The sequence below is a fragment of the Alosa pseudoharengus genome, unplaced genomic scaffold (assembly GCF_046254945.1).
Source record: "Alosa pseudoharengus isolate Yale_2024_CS ecotype anadromous, Long Island Sound unplaced genomic scaffold, YU_APseudo_1.1 YU_APseudo_1.1_scf_6, whole genome shotgun sequence".
NCBI classification, from domain to species: domain Eukaryota; kingdom Metazoa; phylum Chordata; class Actinopteri; order Clupeiformes; family Clupeidae; genus Alosa; species Alosa pseudoharengus.
In genome coordinates, this window is record NW_027468848.1 from 37,571,964 (window position 1) to 37,585,202 (window position 13,239).

Sequence of the window (13,239 nt, forward strand, 5' to 3'; positions counted from 1 at the left end):
GTGCGAGAAAAGACCTCAAAATGGACACCGGTGAGGCTGACTGGCTATTTTCCAACATCAAGTCCTCCATGGAAGGTTAGCTGATTTTACTCAAAGGAACAAAATGAAATCTGCCCTTTTACTACAGACCTGACTATTTTTGCTACCACCCAAAATTCTGGCACAAGGTGTAATTGCATTCAGTTGAGAGCGGTGCCTTTGCCACTCCAGAGAGTGAAGACAGTCAGACAGGTAAAAGAAATGCTTGAGTTCAGCAGTGTTGAGGGCGTTTCAGCCGCAGTTTGATACAAAATAAGCGACAGTCTGCTCCCACTCGCTGTGCAGGGGGTATAGCTCAGTGGTAGAGCATTTGACTGCAGATCAAGAGGTCCCAGGTTCAAATCCTGGTGCCCCCTCAAACATGCTCGCAAGCTGGCGTGCGCAAATCCGTTTGCCTAACTGTTTTGCCGTTTTTGTGTCAGCCTGGTAAAGTGGTCACTCCGTGACCTGAAAGCAAATGCTTCAACTGAAAATGAAAGGACTGCTGAAAATGTGTCTCCTCAGTCTCCACCGCAAAAAACACAAGCTGCGAGCAGCTCGTCTCACTTTAGCTCTGCCAGTCAGGATGGCCGAGCGGTCTAAGGCGCCAGACTCAAGGCGACGTGCCTTCCTCAGGCAAGGGATTTCTGGTCTCCGAATGGAGGCGTGGGTTCGAATCCCACTTCTGACATGGGCTTTTATTTGAAGTGGCAATGGACAGACCCATCGCAGGGAAGTGGTTGTGCGAGAAAAGACGTCAAAATGGACACCGGTGAGGCTGACTGGCTATTTTCCAACATCAAGTCCTCCATGGAATATTAGCTGATTTTACTCAAAGGAACAAAATGAAATCTGCCCTTTTACTACAGACCTGACTATTTTTGCTACCACCCAAAATTCTGGCACAAGGTGTAATTGCATTCAGTTGAGAGCGGTGCCTTTGCCACTCCAGAGAGTGAAGACAGTCAGACAGGTAAAAGAAATGCTTGAGTTCAGCAGTGTTGAGGGCGTTTCAGCCGCAGTGTGATACAAAATAAGCGACAGTCTGCTCCGACTCGCTGTGCAGGGGGTATAGCTCAGTGGTAGAGCATTTGACTGCAGATCAAGAGGTCCCAGGTTCAAATCCTGGTGCCCCCTCAAACATGCTCGCAAGCTGGCGTACCAAATCCGTTTGCCTAACTGTTTTGCCGTTTTGTGTCAGCCTGGTAAAGTGGTCACTCCGTGACCTGAAAGCAAATGCTTCAACTGAAAATGAAAGGACTGCTGAAAATGTGTCTCCTCAGTCTCCTCCGCAAAAAACACAAGCTGCGAGCAGCTCGTCTCACTTTAGCTCTGCCAGTCAGGATGGCCGAGCGGTCTAAGGCGCCAGACTCAAGGCGACGTGCCTTCCTCAGGCAAGGGATTTCTGGTCTCCGAATGGAGGCGTGGGTTCGAATCCCACTTCTGACATGGGCTTTTATTTGAAGTGGCAATGGACAGACCCATCGCAGGGAAGTGGTTGTGCGAGAAAAGACCTCAAAATGGACACCGGTGAGGCTGACTGGCTATTTTCCAACATCAAGTCCTCCATGGAAGGTTAGCTGATTTTACTCAAAGGAACAAAATGAAATCTGCCCTTTTACTACAGACCTGACTATTTTTGCTACCACCCAAAATTCTGGCACAAGGTGTAATTGCATTCAGTTGAGAGCGGTGCCTTTGCCACTCCAGAGAGTGAAGACAGTCAGACAGGTAAAAGAAATGCTTGAGTTCAGCAGTGTTGAGGGCGTTTCAGCCGCAGTTTGATACAAAATAAGCGACAGTCTGCTCCCACTCGCTGTGCAGGGGGTATAGCTCAGTGGTAGAGCATTTGACTGCAGATCAAGAGGTCCCAGGTTCAAATCCTGGTGCCCCCTCAAACATGCTCGCAAGCTGGCGTGCGCAAATCCGTTTGCCTAACTGTTTTGCCGTTTTTGTGTCAGCCTGGTAAAGTGGTCACTCCGTGACCTGAAAGCAAATGCTTCAACTGAAAATGAAAGGACTGCTGAAAATGTGTCTCCTCAGTCTCCACCGCAAAAAACACAAGCTGCGAGCAGCTCGTCTCACTTTAGCTCTGCCAGTCAGGATGGCCGAGCGGTCTAAGGCGCCAGACTCAAGGCGACGTGCCTTCCTCAGGCAAGGGATTTCTGGTCTCCGAATGGAGGCGTGGGTTCGAATCCCACTTCTGACATGGGCTTTTATTTGAAGTGGCAATGGACAGACCCATCGCAGGGAAGTGGTTGTGCGAGAAAAGACCTCAAAATGGACACCGGTGAGGCTGACTGGCTATTTTCCAACATCAAGTCCTCCATGGAATATTAGCTGATTTTACTCAAAGGAACAAAATGAAATCTGCCCTTTTACTACAGACCTGACTATTTTTGCTACCACCCAAAATTCTGGCACAAGGTGTAATTGCATTCAGTTGAGAGCGGTGCCTTTGCCACTCCAGAGAGTGAAGACAGTCAGACAGGTAAAAGAAATGCTTGAGTTCAGCAGTGTTGAGGGCGTTTCAGCCGCAGTGTGATACAAAATAAGCGACAGTCTGCTCCGACTCGCTGTGCAGGGGGTATAGCTCAGTGGTAGAGCATTTGACTGCAGATCAAGAGGTCCCAGGTTCAAATCCTGGTGCCCCCTCAAACATGCTCGCAAGCTGGCGTACCAAATCCGTTTGCCTAACTGTTTTGCCGTTTTGTGTCAGCCTGGTAAAGTGGTCACTCCGTGACCTGAAAGCAAATGCTTCAACTGAAAATGAAAGGACTGCTGAAAATGTGTCTCCTCAGTCTCCTCCGCAAAAAACACAAGCTGCGAGCAGCTCGTCTCACTTTAGCTCTGCCAGTCAGGATGGCCGAGCGGTCTAAGGCGCCAGACTCAAGGCGACGTGCCTTCCTCAGGCAAGGGATTTCTGGTCTCCGAATGGAGGCGTGGGTTCGAATCCCACTTCTGACATGGGCTTTTATTTGAAGTGGCAATGGACAGACCCATCGCAGGGAAGTGGTTGTGCGAGAAAAGACCTCAAAATGGACACCGGTGAGGCTGACTGGCTATTTTCCAACATCAAGTCCTCCATGGAAGGTTAGCTGATTTTACTCAAAGGAACAAAATGAAATCTGCCCTTTTACTACAGACCTGACTATTTTTGCTACCACCCAAAATTCTGGCACAAGGTGTAATTGCATTCAGTTGAGAGCGGTGCCTTTGCCACTCCAGAGAGTGAAGACAGTCAGACAGGTAAAAGAAATGCTTGAGTTCAGCAGTGTTGAGGGCGTTTCAGCCGCAGTTTGATACAAAATAAGCGACAGTCTGCTCCCACTCGCTGTGCAGGGGGTATAGCTCAGTGGTAGAGCATTTGACTGCAGATCAAGAGGTCCCAGGTTCAAATCCTGGTGCCCCCTCAAACATGCTCGCAAGCTGGCGTGCGCAAATCCGTTTGCCTAACTGTTTTGCCGTTTTTGTGTCAGCCTGGTAAAGTGGTCACTCCGTGACCTGAAAGCAAATGCTTCAACTGAAAATGAAAGGACTGCTGAAAATGTGTCTCCTCAGTCTCCACCGCAAAAAACACAAGCTGCGAGCAGCTCGTCTCACTTTAGCTCTGCCAGTCAGGATGGCCGAGCGGTCTAAGGCGCCAGACTCAAGGCGACGTGCCTTCCTCAGGCAAGGGATTTCTGGTCTCCGAATGGAGGCGTGGGTTCGAATCCCACTTCTGACATGGGCTTTTATTTGAAGTGGCAATGGACAGACCCATCGCAGGGAAGTGGTTGTGCGAGAAAAGACCTCAAAATGGACACCGGTGAGGCTGACTGGCTATTTTCCAACATCAAGTCCTCCATGGAATATTAGCTGATTTTACTCAAAGGAACAAAATGAAATCTGCCCTTTTACTACAGACCTGACTATTTTTGCTACCACCCAAAATTCTGGCACAAGGTGTAATTGCATTCAGTTGAGAGCGGTGCCTTTGCCACTCCAGAGAGTGAAGACAGTCAGACAGGTAAAAGAAATGCTTGAGTTCAGCAGTGTTGAGGGCGTTTCAGCCGCAGTGTGATACAAAATAAGCGACAGTCTGCTCCGACTCGCTGTGCAGGGGGTATAGCTCAGTGGTAGAGCATTTGACTGCAGATCAAGAGGTCCCAGGTTCAAATCCTGGTGCCCCCTCAAACATGCTCGCAAGCTGGCGTACCAAATCCGTTTGCCTAACTGTTTTGCCGTTTTGTGTCAGCCTGGTAAAGTGGTCACTCCGTGACCTGAAAGCAAATGCTTCAACTGAAAATGAAAGGACTGCTGAAAATGTGTCTCCTCAGTCTCCTCCGCAAAAAACACAAGCTGCGAGCAGCTCGTCTCACTTTAGCTCTGCCAGTCAGGATGGCCGAGCGGTCTAAGGCGCCAGACTCAAGGCGACGTGCCTTCCTCAGGCAAGGGATTTCTGGTCTCCGAATGGAGGCGTGGGTTCGAATCCCACTTCTGACATGGGCTTTTATTTGAAGTGGCAATGGACAGACCCATCGCAGGGAAGTGGTTGTGCGAGAAAAGACCTCAAAATGGACACCGGTGAGGCTGACTGGCTATTTTCCAACATCAAGTCCTCCATGGAAGGTTAGCTGATTTTACTCAAAGGAACAAAATGAAATCTGCCCTTTTACTACAGACCTGACTATTTTTGCTACCACCCAAAATTCTGGCACAAGGTGTAATTGCATTCAGTTGAGAGCGGTGCCTTTGCCACTCCAGAGAGTGAAGACAGTCAGACAGGTAAAAGAAATGCTTGAGTTCAGCAGTGTTGAGGGCGTTTCAGCCGCAGTTTGATACAAAATAAGCGACAGTCTGCTCCCACTCGCTGTGCAGGGGGTATAGCTCAGTGGTAGAGCATTTGACTGCAGATCAAGAGGTCCCAGGTTCAAATCCTGGTGCCCCCTCAAACATGCTCGCAAGCTGGCGTGCGCAAATCCGTTTGCCTAACTGTTTTGCCGTTTTTGTGTCAGCCTGGTAAAGTGGTCACTCCGTGACCTGAAAGCAAATGCTTCAACTGAAAATGAAAGGACTGCTGAAAATGTGTCTCCTCAGTCTCCACCGCAAAAAACACAAGCTGCGAGCAGCTCGTCTCACTTTAGCTCTGCCAGTCAGGATGGCCGAGCGGTCTAAGGCGCCAGACTCAAGGCGACGTGCCTTCCTCAGGCAAGGGATTTCTGGTCTCCGAATGGAGGCGTGGGTTCGAATCCCACTTCTGACATGGGCTTTTATTTGAAGTGGCAATGGACAGACCCATCGCAGGGAAGTGGTTGTGCGAGAAAAGACGTCAAAATGGACACCGGTGAGGCTGACTGGCTATTTTCCAACATCAAGTCCTCCATGGAATATTAGCTGATTTTACTCAAAGGAACAAAATGAAATCTGCCCTTTTACTACAGACCTGACTATTTTTGCTACCACCCAAAATTCTGGCACAAGGTGTAATTGCATTCAGTTGAGAGCGGTGCCTTTGCCACTCCAGAGAGTGAAGACAGTCAGACAGGTAAAAGAAATGCTTGAGTTCAGCAGTGTTGAGGGCGTTTCAGCCGCAGTGTGATACAAAATAAGCGACAGTCTGCTCCAACTCGCTGTGCAGGGGGTATAGCTAAGTGGTAGAGCATTTGACTGCAGATCAAGAGGTCCCAGATTCAAATCCTGGTGCCCCCTCAAACATGCTCGCAAGCTGGCGTACCAAATCCGTTTGCCTAACTGTTTTGCCGTTTTGTGTCAGCCTGGTAAAGTGGTCACTCCGTGACCTGAAAGCAAATGCTTCAACTGAAAATGAAAGGACTGCTGAAAATGTGTCTCCTCAGTCTCCTCCGCAAAAAACACAAGGTGCGAGCAGCTCGTCTCACTTTAGCTCTGCCAGTCAGGATGGCCGAGCGGTCTAAGGCGCCAGACTCAAGGCGACGTGCCTTCCTCAGGCAAGGGATTTCTGGTCTCCGAATGGAGGCGTGGGTTCGAATCCCACTTCTGACATGGGCTTTTATTTGAAGTGGCAATGGACAGACCCATCGCAGGGAAGTGGTTGTGCGAGAAAAGACGTCAAAATGGACACCGGTGAGGCTGACTGGCTATTTTCCAACATCAAGTCCTCCATGGAATATTAGCTGATTTTACTCAAAGGAACAAAATGAAATCTGCCCTTTTACTACAGACCTGACTATTTTTGCTACCACCCAAAATTCTGGCACAAGGTGTAATTGCATTCAGTTGAGAGCGGTGCCTTTGCCACTCCAGAGAGTGAAGACAGTCAGACAGGTAAAATAAATGCTTGAGTTCAGCAGTGTTGAGGGCGTTTCAGCCGCAGTGTGATACAAAATAAGCGACAGTCTGCTCCCACTCGCTGTGCAGGGGGTATAGCTCAGTGGTAGAGCATTTGACTGCAGATCAAGAGGTTCCAGGTTCAAATCCTGGTGCCCCCTCAAACATGCTCGCAAGCTGGCGTGCGCAAATCCGTTTGCCTAAATGTTTTGCCGTTTTTGTGTCAGCCTGGTAAACTGGTCACTCCGTGACCTGAAAGCAAATGCTTCAACTGAAAATGAAAGGACTACTGAAAATGTGTCTCCTCAGTCTCCTCCGCAAAAAACACAAGCTGCGAGCAGCTCGTCTCACTTTAGCTCTGCCAGTCAGGATGGCCGAGCGGTCTAAGGCTCCAGACTCAAGGCGACGTGCCTTCCTCAGGCAAGGGATTTCTGGTCTCCGAATGGAGGCGTGGGTTCGAATCCCACTTCTGACATGGGCTTTTATTTGAAGTGGCAATGGACAGACCCATCGCAGGGAAGTGGTTGTGCGAGAAAAGACGTCAAAATGGACACCGGTGAGGCTGACTGGCTATTTTCCAACATCAAGTCCTCCATGGAATATTAACTGATTTTACTCAAAGGAACAAAATGAAATCTGCCCTTTTACTACAGACCTGACTATTTTTGCTACCACCCAAAATTCTGGCACAAGGTGTAATTGCATTCAGTTGAGAGCGGTGCCTTTGCCACTCCAGAGAGTGAAGACAGTCAGACAGGTAAAAGAAATGCTTGAGTTCAGCAGTGTTTAGGGCGTTTCAGCCGCAGTGTGATACAAAATAAGCGACAGTCTGGTCCAACTCGCTGTGCAGGGGGTATAGCTCAGTGGTAGAGCATTTGACTGCAGATCAAGAGGTCCCATGTTCAAATCCTGGTGCCCCCTCAAACATGCTCAGAAAACGAGAAGAGAATGAGACTGAGAAGTAGTCAGCGCAGGAGAGATTTGTGGCTACATAGGATAAATAGCCTAGGCTAAACTTACAGCCAACTCCTCACATCGCCATTATTATATTTGTATTATTAATACTATATTATATTGTCCTCTGTGGGCTTAAGTTAAATACGTTTTAGACAGCGCAGACAGCTGCCCCTATGCAATGCGGAGACATCAGCAGTAGCCTGATGTAGTCGCCTACCATAGATTACCTTTGGACATAATTGCATTTGCATAGATAGCATTGCTAGGTAGGCAATGTTAGCCAACGTTTACAGTAGCCTAAAGGCTAATATATTTATTCATGATGCGCCCTTTTCAGCTTGTCTTAGTGGAACGGCAAGTGGCAGATAGTAGGAACAAACTCAGCGGAGAAAGATATCAGTAGATACTTCTGATTTGTATAGTGTTTTGTTCACTTGGATTTTGGAAATGTTACAGAGAATATGTTAGCCCTTTCTGCCAGACATGTAATTGCATCATAGATCCTCCTGTAGAAGTTATCAGACAAAAACGATCACTGGCTAACCCACTTTAAACTAGGCCTACTTTAGCAAAGTCCTTGGCTGCAGGTTGTGAGCAACAGGCAAACGCAAGATACAATTGCAGTCCAATGAGATGCAACTTTATGCTCTGCGATCATGGCAATGTTAGACGATGTCGTTGGTGGAACAAATATAAGTTCGCCGGCCTTGACTCAGGCGACTTGAACGCTTGTCCCCTTCAGCTGCGACGTGTGCCGATGTATGAACAAGACAGTTAGGCTATAAATAAATATCGGGGTAATTTACAGTTGACAATAATCGATAATAAGCGATTGTCACATAGAATATAGCCTATAGAACTGGAATGTCATATCAACAATATGGCCGCGGCGGTGTTTGCGAATAAGCCCTATACTAGCCGGTGCAGTTTGGCGATTTGGGAAAATAAAAGCCCGGGCTATTATTTGAAGTTTTTTACGGTATTATTATTATTATTATTATTTTAAACCTGTTGTCTCAACTTAGCCTTAAGACCATTGGACCTACCATTGCTGTGGCAAGAAACAATGCCACCTGAGGACCGGAAGTGGGTGGCTGAAACCCTTTTTAAAGGTGCCATGTGTAAGAATTGAGGTAAAAATATGCAAAAAATGAGCTACACGCATCAAAAGAATGAGAAGAAATAAGAGTGATGATGTCATTAAAAAAATGAGAAGGTATAGTGCTGCAGAGATATCTACCTAAATTAGCATGCTAAATTACTAGCCACCCCCTCCATCTCTGCAGCACTATACCTTCAAATTTTTTAACAACATCATCGCCCTTATTTCTTCTCAATCTTTTGATGTGTGTAGCTCATGTTTTTGGATATTTTTACCTCAATTCTTACACGTCTTTTGATCATCTTCAGAATTTCTTTATTCGTCTCCTACTAGCCGTGTTGTACCATCAGGTTCCAACACTTCATAATTTTTTTTTTGCTTCGTCTTCTTCTGCCATATAGGCTGTGGAAGGTACGGCTCTACTGTGCCAGCCCTGCCAGGCATCAGCTGTGTGGTAGTGGTCTGCACAGGAGAGTACGGCAGGTGCTAGATATTGATCGATACACTACAATCTGGTCACAGAAACCCTCATCTGTACCAGGTGTAGCTACCTGTCCTGGAGTCATGCTGTGCTCCAACAGTTGGACCTGGCCCATCTATCGGAGTTCAGGGTCATCCTCACATGCAAGTCATTATTTTGCCATCATGTTCACTTATATATGAGCAAATACTTGTTGAGGCTTTTCACAATATGTCCTACATATCTGAAAAGAAAATACCTGAATTGATGTTTTTTTTCTCAGGTATGCCTGTGAGTAATTTGGTTACTACGTGTGAGGGGCCTTGGGAACGGCCCTGTTATGATCACTGTTTATTATTTGGATGTCTGCTGTTCCTTTGAAATTACCAATTAGTTGTGCCTGCAAAAGGCATGGCACAGTGGCTTACCTCAGTGAGGTAGATCAGGTGCTCATGAGTGTCCTCAATTCAAATGAGGGGGTGGGGTTAGTCCTCATGGCTGCAAGGCTCGTAGAGAGATATCGAAGTGCTAGAGCTTCCAACTATCTTATATGTTGAGAAAGACATTGGAGAGACAAAACTAAAGCAGCAGTTCTGTGGCTGGCCTGATGTCATCGTCCGCCATGACATCTGGCATTTTATGAGGCATCTGGCAAAAGGGTGCAACACTGGTTAAAGCATACCTGTCAACATTTAGCTTTCCAAAAACGGGAGATTTTTTTTCGGGGGGGATCAGTGTTTATACCGGATCTGTGTTTGCATATTTAATACGTTTCATACACGTGTTTCAACACTGCATTTCGGTCGTTGCTTTTACCTTACCATTACCTTACGCATGCCAGTTATCACCAGCTGCCTGCCTGCAGCCTACTTCCAAAACTCCAAAGCTGCTTGCTGTCAGATTTGGTTCCGAGGGCACAAGTTCCGTGTATCAACAACACTCAATAACAGTTTATGTGATGTGTTAATTAATTAAATTCCCAACAATTTCACAACAGCTAGTTCTGGAGTAGGCCATTCAACTAGCCCACTTGCTTACGACGAGACTCAGGCTGCGCAGTCGGCACCCGCTTCCTTATTTGGGTTTTGGGTTGCCAGGTTTTAGCCTATGACAAAACGGTTGAAATTGAAACTAAGTGATCCTGTATGTGTAGGGTGCATTTCATACACAATCTGGCAACCTGAATGGATCAATGATTTTAAACTGAAGTTTGATGGCCATGCGAATTACGGGAGTTTTCCGGGAGAAATAACAGAGAAATCTGCTGGGAGATGACCTTGAAATACGGGAGAAACCCGGGAAAAACGGGAGTGTTGACAGGTATGGGTTAAAGTGTTGCTATGGGAATTGGACAATAGATTGTGTTGTATAGCCTACCTTTTGTGCCCATTTAGCAAATTCTTTGTGCTGTAAGGATTTCCCACAGTGCCAGTCAACAACCCAGCCTATTCAACATTACACAACATGACACAGGAAATAACAACAATGCACAGCTTGTTGCACTCACAACCCAGGTAATGGTTGTGGGTGCATTTTATAGTTGCATTTCTCATCAGTATTGGTTATTAATAGGTCAGTCTTCATACAGTTCCCCCCAGAATTATTGGCACTTTTGGTAAAGTTGATTAAAAACAGGTATAAAAAATATATATATATTGGTGATTTATTGTAATCAGGGTTCCTACACATTTTGCATTTCAAAATTCCATACTTTTTCCATACTTAAATTTCCAAACTTCTCGGTGGATTTTTCTGACCATATTCTCGACATTGCAGCCACTTCTGGTTTGGGATAACTTGGTGAAAACAAAGGTATGGACAACTTAAGTGAATTAAAAAATTACACTTAATATTCGTCCATTTAGCTGGGTCATTTTTAGTTGAATCTTAGTTGTATCATAGTTGTATCTTGACGATGGGGACTGACAGTTAAGCTACACAACCGTAGGAATGGTTCATTATGACCTGAGTGAAGTGATTAGTACTGCAAATGCAATAGTCTGGAAACACAAATATTTCTCCATACCCTTGTTTCTTTTTTCCATACTTATCCAGACCTGGAAATTACTAAAATCAAATTCCATACTTTTCCAGGTTTTCCATACTGCGTAGTAACCCTGTGTAATCCTACAATGAAAACAATAAGGAAAAGTTATTCTTAATCTCATAAAACAATACATATTTCAACAAAAATGCGTCGCCCACAATTATTGGCCTTCTAAAGCCTCCCTTTGACAATAAAACAGCTCGCAATATTTTCCTATGACACCCCAAACAGTTAGAGAATACAAACCAACTTTCATAAAGTTAGAGAATACAAACAACTTTCATGTGCGCACGCAAAAGTTTCAGGTGCGCACCTGAAAAATGTTTGCGTGCTCACATAAAAAATTTCGTGCGAGCACATGAAAGCGATATATTGATGTAGCCTGGCCCATACTGGAGACAGTCACAGATAGAGAAATGACTACAGTACAGGAATTAGTTTTGCTATATGTTAATCTAGATCTTCATTATAAGGACATTGCTGCTTAGCTTGCAAGTCGTCACATTATATTGTTTCGATACAACATTTACAACATTTTAAAGTCATGTAATCTGTTCCGGCGCAAAGGATACAACGATTTGGATCATGTAATTACTTTCATTAATGAACAGTTACAAACATCTGGCCAGCTACACGGGTATTATATATCATATATTCTACGAGAACTAGATCCAAGGGGTGTTGACAGGGCCGGCCCTAGCCCATTGGCTGCCCTAGGCGATACTGAGATTTGCATTCACACCCCCCCCCCCCCCCCACCCATTCTGATATACATTATAGGCCACACTATGTTGTATGTATTATACTGTACATTTATATTTCATACATGAACTACCGGAAATAGAATAGTCTCAGAACATTTTTATTTTTAGTAACTTTGGAACTTCGGTTATGGAAAACATTCGGTTATGTATGTTTTTACAAACTCCAACAACAACTGAATTAGCCATGTGGCTTTAATGTGCCCCTTATTTATACATTCTGCGCTGTCCCTGCCAAATTAATGAAAATAAGATTTAAAAGATAAATTAGAAAGCACAGACCTGGTCCTGGTAGATGGTTGTATTTACAGTCATGTAAATAGTACGTGAATTCACATAGTAAATGTAATGGTGTTGGTGATGAGCATAATACCACTCATCACCAACACCATTACATTTACTATGTGAAATACAATCCAGGCAATGTAGGCCTATTATGTGGAATGCATATGTAGCAGATTCTACATTAACATAGAATAGAATTTGTCAGCAAAATCTTTCAATAGCCTGACCTCTCCCAAGCTTTTCCACCTCATAGCACCATCATTATCTTTTCTCTGATTACTTTGCATTTTTACCTAGCTGGAAGGCTAGACAAATGTCAAATGAGAAGAGAGAAGAAAACACTAGCTAGGCTAGCAGTTTGGCTAATAAGGCTATCACTAGGTTTTTATTTTCCTTTTTTAAAAACGATTTTGTTGCTTGTAAAAGACAGCTTGTGGATTAAGCTATGTAAACGATAGCCCAGAACCAAAGTGTTTATCCAAAGCATCCTATGTGTGAATTTGTTCAAATGAACTTAAACATACAGAATAAGTTCATGTTTATCACTAGTGATAGGCCTACTGCTTGGAGAAATGGCGACACATGAGAACGTGCTTCCAAATATTGGTCATCAAACATTCTTGAATAAGTGTTGATCAGGCTAACTAGCTCCATTTACCAAGCAAGCTTACTAGAATAGAATAATGATATTCTAGCTAGTGCAAGCTAGCTTCTACCAGCAATGAAACGTCAACCATTGTTGTCACACGTCACACAACGTCACACAAAACACAATTTTGATTAAACTTCAAAACGAATGTCTGAGATGAAAATGCATAGGATAGAGCTGGTAAGTCCCGCCCATCCTATGGAGTCAAAATAGGGTCATTAATATTGAGAGGTTGTATAAAGATGTTCACATGTGTAATAAAGTTTTGCAGCTGTGCAAAAGGAGTTCTGAATGTGCAAAGACATTTCGTACCTGTAGAAATATGTTGTACATGTGTGAAAATGTTTTGTACCTGTATAAATATTACGTACTTGTGTGAAAGAAATGTGTATCTGTAGAAATGTTTTGTACATATGTGGGGGGAAAATGCGGATCTGTAAAAATATTTTGTACACGTGTGGAAAAAATATGTACCTGCACAAATACTTTGTACGTGTGTGAATCTCCTACGCGATGCTTTCCTGCGCAACACTGAAAGTACGAGTGTGAAACTGAGATACAATGCTTACGGACTTTTGACCCTAATTTTACGGCCTTTCTGAAGAGCCAATCAACACATTGCTTATTGCCAACCAGTCAGCGTTCCCCACCGACCACCCAGATTTTGCCGCT

The 13,239-nt window shown here is 44.9% G+C and overlaps 19 non-coding genes across 19 annotated transcripts; all 19 read left to right on the forward strand.

Moving 5' to 3' along the window:
- The first annotated feature begins 323 nt into the window (after positions 1-323).
- trnac-gca (transfer RNA cysteine (anticodon GCA)) lies at positions 324-395 on the forward strand. The gene has a single exon. It is a non-coding gene; the product is annotated as a tRNA-Cys (tRNA).
- A 203-nt stretch (positions 396-598) lies between these two features.
- Positions 599-709, forward strand: trnal-caa (transfer RNA leucine (anticodon CAA)). Its single transcript has 2 exons — positions 599-636; positions 664-709. It is a non-coding gene; the product is annotated as a tRNA-Leu (tRNA).
- A 374-nt stretch (positions 710-1,083) lies between these two features.
- trnac-gca (transfer RNA cysteine (anticodon GCA)) lies at positions 1,084-1,155 on the forward strand. Its single transcript has one exon. It is a non-coding gene; the product is annotated as a tRNA-Cys (tRNA).
- Positions 1,156-1,356: 201 nt separating this feature from the next.
- trnal-caa (transfer RNA leucine (anticodon CAA)) lies at positions 1,357-1,467 on the forward strand. The gene is made up of 2 exons: positions 1,357-1,394; positions 1,422-1,467. It is a non-coding gene; the product is annotated as a tRNA-Leu (tRNA).
- Positions 1,468-1,841: 374 nt separating this feature from the next.
- Positions 1,842-1,913, forward strand: trnac-gca (transfer RNA cysteine (anticodon GCA)). Its single transcript has one exon. It is a non-coding gene; the product is annotated as a tRNA-Cys (tRNA).
- A 203-nt stretch (positions 1,914-2,116) lies between these two features.
- Positions 2,117-2,227, forward strand: trnal-caa (transfer RNA leucine (anticodon CAA)). Its single transcript has 2 exons — positions 2,117-2,154; positions 2,182-2,227. It is a non-coding gene; the product is annotated as a tRNA-Leu (tRNA).
- Positions 2,228-2,601: 374 nt separating this feature from the next.
- trnac-gca (transfer RNA cysteine (anticodon GCA)) lies at positions 2,602-2,673 on the forward strand. The gene has a single exon. It is a non-coding gene; the product is annotated as a tRNA-Cys (tRNA).
- A 201-nt stretch (positions 2,674-2,874) lies between these two features.
- trnal-caa (transfer RNA leucine (anticodon CAA)) lies at positions 2,875-2,985 on the forward strand. The gene is made up of 2 exons: positions 2,875-2,912; positions 2,940-2,985. It is a non-coding gene; the product is annotated as a tRNA-Leu (tRNA).
- A 374-nt stretch (positions 2,986-3,359) lies between these two features.
- trnac-gca (transfer RNA cysteine (anticodon GCA)) lies at positions 3,360-3,431 on the forward strand. The gene has a single exon. It is a non-coding gene; the product is annotated as a tRNA-Cys (tRNA).
- A 203-nt stretch (positions 3,432-3,634) lies between these two features.
- On the forward strand, positions 3,635-3,745 carry trnal-caa (transfer RNA leucine (anticodon CAA)). Its single transcript has 2 exons — positions 3,635-3,672; positions 3,700-3,745. It is a non-coding gene; the product is annotated as a tRNA-Leu (tRNA).
- Positions 3,746-4,119: 374 nt separating this feature from the next.
- On the forward strand, positions 4,120-4,191 carry trnac-gca (transfer RNA cysteine (anticodon GCA)). The gene has a single exon. It is a non-coding gene; the product is annotated as a tRNA-Cys (tRNA).
- A 201-nt stretch (positions 4,192-4,392) lies between these two features.
- On the forward strand, positions 4,393-4,503 carry trnal-caa (transfer RNA leucine (anticodon CAA)). Its single transcript has 2 exons — positions 4,393-4,430; positions 4,458-4,503. It is a non-coding gene; the product is annotated as a tRNA-Leu (tRNA).
- A 374-nt stretch (positions 4,504-4,877) lies between these two features.
- On the forward strand, positions 4,878-4,949 carry trnac-gca (transfer RNA cysteine (anticodon GCA)). The gene has a single exon. It is a non-coding gene; the product is annotated as a tRNA-Cys (tRNA).
- A 203-nt stretch (positions 4,950-5,152) lies between these two features.
- On the forward strand, positions 5,153-5,263 carry trnal-caa (transfer RNA leucine (anticodon CAA)). Its single transcript has 2 exons — positions 5,153-5,190; positions 5,218-5,263. It is a non-coding gene; the product is annotated as a tRNA-Leu (tRNA).
- Positions 5,264-5,637: 374 nt separating this feature from the next.
- Positions 5,638-5,709, forward strand: trnac-gca (transfer RNA cysteine (anticodon GCA)). The gene has a single exon. It is a non-coding gene; the product is annotated as a tRNA-Cys (tRNA).
- Positions 5,710-5,910: 201 nt separating this feature from the next.
- Positions 5,911-6,021, forward strand: trnal-caa (transfer RNA leucine (anticodon CAA)). Its single transcript has 2 exons — positions 5,911-5,948; positions 5,976-6,021. It is a non-coding gene; the product is annotated as a tRNA-Leu (tRNA).
- A 374-nt stretch (positions 6,022-6,395) lies between these two features.
- Positions 6,396-6,467, forward strand: trnac-gca (transfer RNA cysteine (anticodon GCA)). Its single transcript has one exon. It is a non-coding gene; the product is annotated as a tRNA-Cys (tRNA).
- A 203-nt stretch (positions 6,468-6,670) lies between these two features.
- Positions 6,671-6,781, forward strand: trnal-caa (transfer RNA leucine (anticodon CAA)). The gene is made up of 2 exons: positions 6,671-6,708; positions 6,736-6,781. It is a non-coding gene; the product is annotated as a tRNA-Leu (tRNA).
- A 374-nt stretch (positions 6,782-7,155) lies between these two features.
- Positions 7,156-7,227, forward strand: trnac-gca (transfer RNA cysteine (anticodon GCA)). The gene has a single exon. It is a non-coding gene; the product is annotated as a tRNA-Cys (tRNA).
- The last annotated feature ends 6,012 nt before the right edge of the window (positions 7,228-13,239 follow it).